Source organism: Mirounga angustirostris, unplaced genomic scaffold (assembly GCF_029215605.1).
Source record: "Mirounga angustirostris isolate CCGP_5_RB_7025 unplaced genomic scaffold, mMirAng1.0.hap1 SCAF_16, whole genome shotgun sequence".
Taxonomy (NCBI): Eukaryota; Metazoa; Chordata; class Mammalia; order Carnivora; family Phocidae; genus Mirounga; species Mirounga angustirostris.
Genome location: NW_026991724.1, coordinates 46,482,577 through 46,490,235, shown reverse-complemented (window position 1 = coordinate 46,490,235; position 7,659 = coordinate 46,482,577).

Below are 7,659 nucleotides of genomic sequence, written 5' to 3'. Positions count from 1 at the left end.
TCCCCCCCCAGAACCCCCACTTCACCCCAAGGCATACTGAAAACACAAAATCAAAATCCAGGAAAGGTAGTGCTGCTTCTGAGCTGGGCGCCCTAGGCGGGTCACTTAACCTCGCTGAGCCCTGGCTTCTTCACCTGTAAAAGGAAGATAATAATAGTACATACCCTATGGGCTTTTGCGAGGATTAAACCAGATGAGGCATGAAATTTCATGCTGAGAACGTGGCCTGAGTTAGGGCTGGATAAGAATCAGCTTTTTTATTATGATGAATGCCATGAACTCCAGATATTGCCCTGGGGTCTAGGTGGGAGCGAGTGAGAATTTTCCTTAAACCTTCGTGGGCTGTTTGAAGGTTGAGAGTGGCTTGCCACACAATATGTTTGGGGGTTCCCCCAGCAGCAGGATAAGTGTGGAGGGTCCAGGTTTTTCATTGTTCTCCCTTCCTGTCGGTAGATAAAATGACCCAACCACTAGGCTTTTGTAAATCAAAGTATAGCAGTTCCGGGCGCCTGGGTGGCTCAGATGGTTAAGTGTCTGCCTTCGGCTCAGGTCATGATCCCAGGGTCCTGGAATCGAGTCCCGCGTCGGGCTTCCTGCTCCTTGGGAGCCTGCTTCTCCCTCTGCCTCGCTCTCTCTCTGTCTCTCATGAATAAATAAATAAATAAATAAATCTTTTTAAAAAAAGTGTAGCAATTCCTGGGTGCCTGGGTGGCTCAGTCTGTTAAATGTCTGCCTTCAGCTCAGGTCATGATCTCGGGCCTGGATGGAGCCCCGAGTCGGGCTCGCTGCTCAGTGGAGTCGGCTTCTCCTTCTCCCTCTGCCGCTCCTGCTTGTGATCTCTCTCTCTCTCTTTCTCAAACAACACCAACAACAAAACCCCCACAAAGTATAGCAGTTCCCCTGGTTGGGTACACAGATTTCAGAGACTGACTCTCAATCCAGTGCTACTGAATTATAGATATAGAAATATTTTTCTAAGTTTATTTAAGTACTCTCTACACCCAAGGTGGGACTCGAGCTCAGGACTCCGAGATCAAGGGTCGCATGCTTTTCTGACTGAGCCAGCCAGGCACCCCTAAAAGTATTTTTTTTTTTAAACAAATTTGTGATGCAGTAAGATATGTGCTTCTTTCTTAATGCATTAAACTTCAAGATCTAGCAACATTCAAAAAATTATGGTAACTCAGAAGTTTCAATGAGTGTATAGATGTTTGAGAGGCCTGAATGACTGCAGTGGGATGTGAAAACATCTTTGATTTCTTTTTCTTTCTTTCTTTCTTTCTTTCTTTCTTTCTTTCTTTCTTTCTTTCTTTCTTTCTTCTTTCTCCTTTCTTTTTCTTTCTTTCAGAGAGAGAGGGAGCATGGCAGGGGGAGGGGAAAGAGAATCTTTTTTTTTTTTTTTTTAAAGATTTTATTTATTTAGTTGAAAGAGACAGAGATAGCAAGAGGGGGAGTGGGAGAGGGAGAAACAGGCTTCCTGACAGGCAGGGAGCCCGATGTGGGGCTCGATCCCAGGACCCCGGGATCATGACCTGAGCCGAAGGCAGTCGCTTAACAACTGAGCCCCCCGGGCGCCCAGGGAAAGAGAATCTTAAGCAGACTCCACGCCGAGCGCAGAGCTTCATCTCGTGACCCTGAGATCATGACCTGAGCTGAAATTAAGAGTCAGACGCTTAACCGACTGAGCCACCCAGGCGCCCCTGATTTCTTTTCATGGCAGAGCTGGAAGTCTGCAAATAGGACAGAAGGACATAGTAAATTTCAATCTCAGCAGTTGTCATTAAATTATACCCTCTTAAAAATTATGGAGGACTCCAAAGAGGTTTTGTATATATGGGTTGTATCTATTGATATTTGTCATGTAAGAAAATTGAAATGAGGTTTTTTTTGTTAAAGATTTATTTATTTATTTGACAGAGACAGACACAGCGAGGGAGGGAACACAAGCAGGGGGAGTGGGAGAGGGAGAAGCAGGCTTCCCGCGGAGCGGAGAGCCTGATGCAGGGCTCGATGTGGGGCTCGATCCCAGGACCCCGAGATCATGACCTGAGCAGAAGGCAGACGCTTAACACCTGAGCCATCCAGGTGCCCCTAAAATGAGAAGTTTTTAAAACACAAGAATACACATGCATACATTCCATTAGCCATCATACCAATGACATCACCACAAATCAGGCAGCCTTTGGAGAGTGAAAAGGACAAACACATCTTTGTATTATTGTGAAAATAGTTTTGACCTCATTAACGCCCTTGAAAAGGTCTTGAGGATTCTTGGGGATTCTCACACCACGTTTTGAGGACTGCCGAGTTAAAGGGCGGTAAAAGCAAAGAGGCCATTGGTTTTCCCACCCAAATTCATGTAGCCCCTGAATTCCATGCACCAGCTCCGATTAAAACCCCCCCTACAGGGCGCCTGGGGGGCTCAGTCGTTAAGCATCTGCCTTTGGCTCAGGTCATGATCCCAGGGTCCTGGGATCGAGCCCCACATCAGGCTCCCTGCTCCGCTGGAAACCTGCTTCTCCCTCTCCCACTCCCCCTGCTTGTGTTCCCTCTCTCGCTGTATCTCTCTATGTCAAATAAATAAATAAAATCTAAAAAAAAAAAAAAAGCCCCCCTACAGTTGTACCTGTTGGTCCCTGACGCGGTGGATGAGGGCTCCCAGCTCCCTAGTGTCCCTTCTCCCCCCAACTCCTGCTCTAATCTCAGCCCTCCCCTACTCTCAGGACAGCCGTAGAACTATTTCCAGTCCTCTTTTCGGACAGCTCTGTGTTTTAAGAAATATACTTCCACCTCTCTTATTTCTTCTGCTCCTTGTGCTGGGGAACAGAGCATCTACTCTGGGGCCAGATGGCCTGAGATTAGCTCTAGCTCGAGCATTGACTAACTTCGGCAAGTTACTGAACGCCACCGTACCTCGGTTTCCCCCTCTGTCACATGTCAATAATAATAATAATAGTAACAGGCTCATAGTGTTGCTGTGAAGATTAAATAAGGTAACAGATACCAACAACTGAAAACAGTGCCTCGCACAGAGCAGGTGTCGCCCGCATACCTTCCAGTTATTATTATACCTTAAGCACCTGGGCTGCTCAGTGTGTAAGATAAGGGCTGTCCAAATCATTTTAAGATTATCTGAACCTTCTTTATTGTGAAACATAACATTACAGAAAGTACCTGAAACGTAACTAGTCCACTTAACGAATTATGACAAAGGGAACAGACCTGTGTAACCCACCGCCCAGGTAAAGAATCAAATTCCACCAGTTTTCCCTGAGCCTCTGCCCAGGCACTACTTTCTCTCTCCGCGTGGAGGTACCCACCTGACTTAAGTTTTGCTGCCGAGATATGCCTTCTTGTAGACAGTTCCATTGTGCCTCTTTTCCACATGATGCGAATAATATGCTGTATGACTTCTGGTGTCGGCTTCTTTCCCTCAACATTATGATTGTGAAATTCATCCGGGGCGGGTGTATGAGTGCCATCCATGGCTCCTCGTTGTGGAGTCGAGGTCCATGGTGTGAAGACACCACAATATGTTTATATGTTCATATACCAACTATGGATGGAAATTAAGTTGTTTCCATGTTTGGCTCTTGCAAATAATATTGCTATATATATATATATTATAAACCTTATACAGTGCACATTTTGTTCTAGTATGTTCACAACATAGAGCGGACATATACAGTTGACCCTTGAATAACATGGGTTTGAACTACATGGGTCCACTTATACATAGACTGTTTACTGTACTGTAACTGTATTTTCTCTTCCTTATGATTTTCTTAATAACATTTTCTTTTCTCTTGCTTACTTTATGGTAAGAATACAGAATACAGTACATATTACATACGAAATAGGTGTTAATTGGCTGTATGTTATTGGTAGGGCTTTCGGTCAAGAGTAGGCTATTCGTAGTTACCTTTTGGGAGAGTCAAAGTTACACTTGGATTTTTGACTGTATGGGGCTCAGTGCCTCTAACCCCTGAGTTGCTGAAGGGTCAACTTATTACACATTTCTTTTGGGTAAGAACCCAGGAGTAGAATGGCTGGATCATAAGGCATATATGTTTATCTTTAGTAGATACAACCAAAGAGTTTTCCAAAGTGGTTGTAATATCTTCTTCTCCCTCCACCCATGTTGGAGCATTTCCATTGCTCCGCAACCTCATCAACACTTGGCATTGTCAGGCATTTTGTTTTGAGCCATTCTGGTAGATGTGTAGTGGTAGCTCATTGTCGTTTTAATTTGCATTTTAATTTGCATTTCCATTGAACGTCTTCTCATTTGCATATTGGCCTTTTGACTATCCTTTTTTTTTTTTAAAGATTTTTATTTATTTATTGAGAGAGATAGTGATAGAGCATGAGATGGGGGGAGAGTCAGAGGGAGAAGCAGACTCCCCGCTGAGCAGGGAGCCTGATGCGGGACTCGATCCTGGGACTCCAGGATCATGACCTGAGCCGAAGGCAGTCGCCTAACCAACTGAGCCACCCAGGCGCCCTTGACTATCCTTTTTTGTAATGTGCTTGTTCAAGTGTCTTGCCCAATTTTCTTTTTTTTTTAAGATTTATTTGAGAGAGAGAGAGAAAGTGCATGCAGGTGTGTGTGTGCTAACAGGGGGAGGGGTGGAGTGAGTGCAGAGCCCTACAAGGGGCTCGATCTCACGGCCCTGAGATCATGACCTGAGCTGAAATCAGGAGTCCAATGCTCAACCAACTGAGTCACCCAGGTGCCCCATCTTGCCCAATTTTCTATTGGGTTGTGCATTTGGTTTTTTTTGTTTTTTGTTTTGTTTGGGTTTTTTTTTAAGATTTTATTTATTTATTTGAGAGAGAGAGAATGAGAGAGAACACATGAGAGGGGGGAGGGTCAGAGGGAGAAGCAGGCTCCTTGCTGAGCAGGGAGCCCGATGCGGGACTCGATCCCGGGACTCCAGGATCATGACCTGAGCCGAAGGCAGTCGTTTAACCAACTGAGCCACCCAGGCGCCCTGTGCATTTGTTTTAAATGGTCTTTCTTTCTTTCTTGAGAGAGAGCACATGAGTATGCACACATGTGCACCGGCAGCAGAGGCAGAGGGAGAGGGAGAGAGAGAATCTCAAGCAGATTCCCCACTGAGTGCAGAGCTGGATCTCACAACCCTAAACACAACCTTAAACCTGGGCCAAAATCAAGAGTCCGATGCTCACCTGACTGAGCCACCTAGGCACCCCATCTTGCCCAGCTTTCTATTGGGTTGTCCATTTTTTAATTTTAATTTTTTTAAGATTTTATTTATTTATTTGACAAAGAGAGAGAGCACAAGCTGGGGGAGTAGGAGGCAGAAGGAGAGGGAGAAGCAGGCTCCCCGATGAGCAAGGAGCCTGATGTGGGGCTTAATCCCAGGACCCCGGGATCATGACCTGAACTGAAAGCAGATGCTTAGCCAACTGAGCCACCCAGGCACCCCAGGTTCTCCATTTTTTTAAAAGGTCTTTTTTTTTTTTTTTTTTGAGGGAGAGAGAGCATGCATGTACTTGTGAGCAGGGGGAAAGGCAGAGGGAGAGGGAGAGAGAGAATCCCAAGCAGACTCCCCACTGAGTGTGGAGCCCAACATGGGCTCGATCTCACAACCCTGAGATCATGACCTGAGCCAAAATCAAGAGCTGGTCGATTAACCAAATAAAGCACCCTGGCACCCTGGTTGTCCATTTTTTTCAATGGATTTGATCTTTATATACTCTGGACACAAGCCATTTGTTAGTTGTTTGTACGATGAACATCTCCTACTGTATAGCTTGCCTTTTCATTCTCTTAATGGCATTTTTTTTTTTTAATAAACAGAAGGTCTGAACTTTAGTGCAGTCCAATTCCTTGATCTTTTCCTATGATAGTTATTTTTATGTCTTATTTAAGAAACATTTCCATAGCTCCAAAACGTGTTGATATTCTCTTATGTTGTTTTCCAAAAAATTTATCATTTTTGCATTATATTCAGGTTGACAGTCTATCTGGAACTGATTTTTGTGTGTGGTGTGAGGTAGGGTTTTACCTTTATTAAAATAATACATGTGGCTAATAAAATAAAGATAAAGGAGTCTACTTTCTTAAGGAGACTCTTTTTGAGAAGAGTTGTTTTCCATTATGGAAGTAAATCATCTTATTACCGAAAAGTAAGAAATTAGAAAGAGCCAGAAAGGTTTACCAGCTCAGGGAACTGACAAACCTGGATTTGAATCCTGGTTCTACAGCTTATTGACTGAGTAACCTTGGCGAGTCCTGACCTTCAGAGTCTCAGTCCCTAATCTCTAAAGTGCAGCAGTTGATTTCTCAGTACTTGGTGTGGGCTAGGCCCCCTGTATATGGAATAGTTTGGTTTCATGGCCCTGACTTTCTGTAATGCAGACTTTAGGAGGCCCATTTTATTGCTAAGGAAACTGAGGCTCGGCAAAGCTTAGGACCTCACTGTGTGGCCTTCAGGTCACTGACTTGGCAGGGTGGGGACAGAGGAGGAGTATAGGATCCAGCAGAGTAGGCGGTAAATGGACAGATTCCTTCCAAGAAAGTGGTGTACACCTCAGAAACAGTGACTTGGGCTGACACATCTGGGGGGTCCCGCCTGGGGAATGACCCTCATTATCATAGCTGCCTTGCATGGAGCCCTCCCCATGTGCCAGGCATCATTATGAATGCTTACGTGAATGATCTCATTGATACTGCAGCCCGGTTATTAACCCCATTAGCAGATGGGAAAACTGAGGCTAAGAGAGATTGAACAACTTACCTAAGACCACACAGCTGATACATCAAGCTGGGACTAAAACCCTGATGTGTCTGTTTGAAAGCCTAGGATGAGACTTTACCCAATTACGATATTATTTATTGAGAAATACTGTCAGCTCCACTCTCAAATTTATCCAGAATCTACCCACTTCTCCCCTTTCCCCAGCATCTATGCACCATCTCCTTCCGGGACCATCTCAGCAGCCCCCTCTCTGGTCTCCCTGCGCCCAACGTGACCCCATGGTCTTTCCCACGTGTAACCAGAAGGAGCTTGTTAACGTCCCCCACCCCGCCCAGAGCCCTCCTGTGGCTCCACCTCACTCAGGATTAAAGCCAGCGTCCTCCTCATGGCCCACCCCACATGACCTGCCCCGTCACCATTCTGTCCTCCTCTCCCACCATTCACCCCCTTTGCTCACTCTGCTCCAGACACGGGGGCTTCCACATTGTTCTTGAACACAGCCGACACATTCTCACCTCAGGGTCTTTGCACTGGCTGTTCCCTCACCCTGAAACATTCTTCCCCCATGCCGGCATAGCTCCTTCCCTCTTTCCTTCAGGCTTCACCCAAATGTCACTTTGTCAGTGAGGCTCTCCTTGACTTTCTAATACAAAATCACAATCCACCTTCACATACCGTTCCCAATCCCCTCAGCCGGGGATCTGCGAACTTATTCTGTAAAGAGCAAGATATTAAATAGTTTAGGCTTTTGCAGACCATATGGTCTCTGGTACAGCTACCCAGCTCTGTGGCTATAAAACAAAAACAGCCATAGACAATATGCAACCCAATGAGCGTGGCCGTGTTCCAATAAAACTTTATTTATGGACACTGACATGTGAATTTCATGCAAATTTTATGTGCCACAAAATCTTCTGTTGATTTCCTTTGC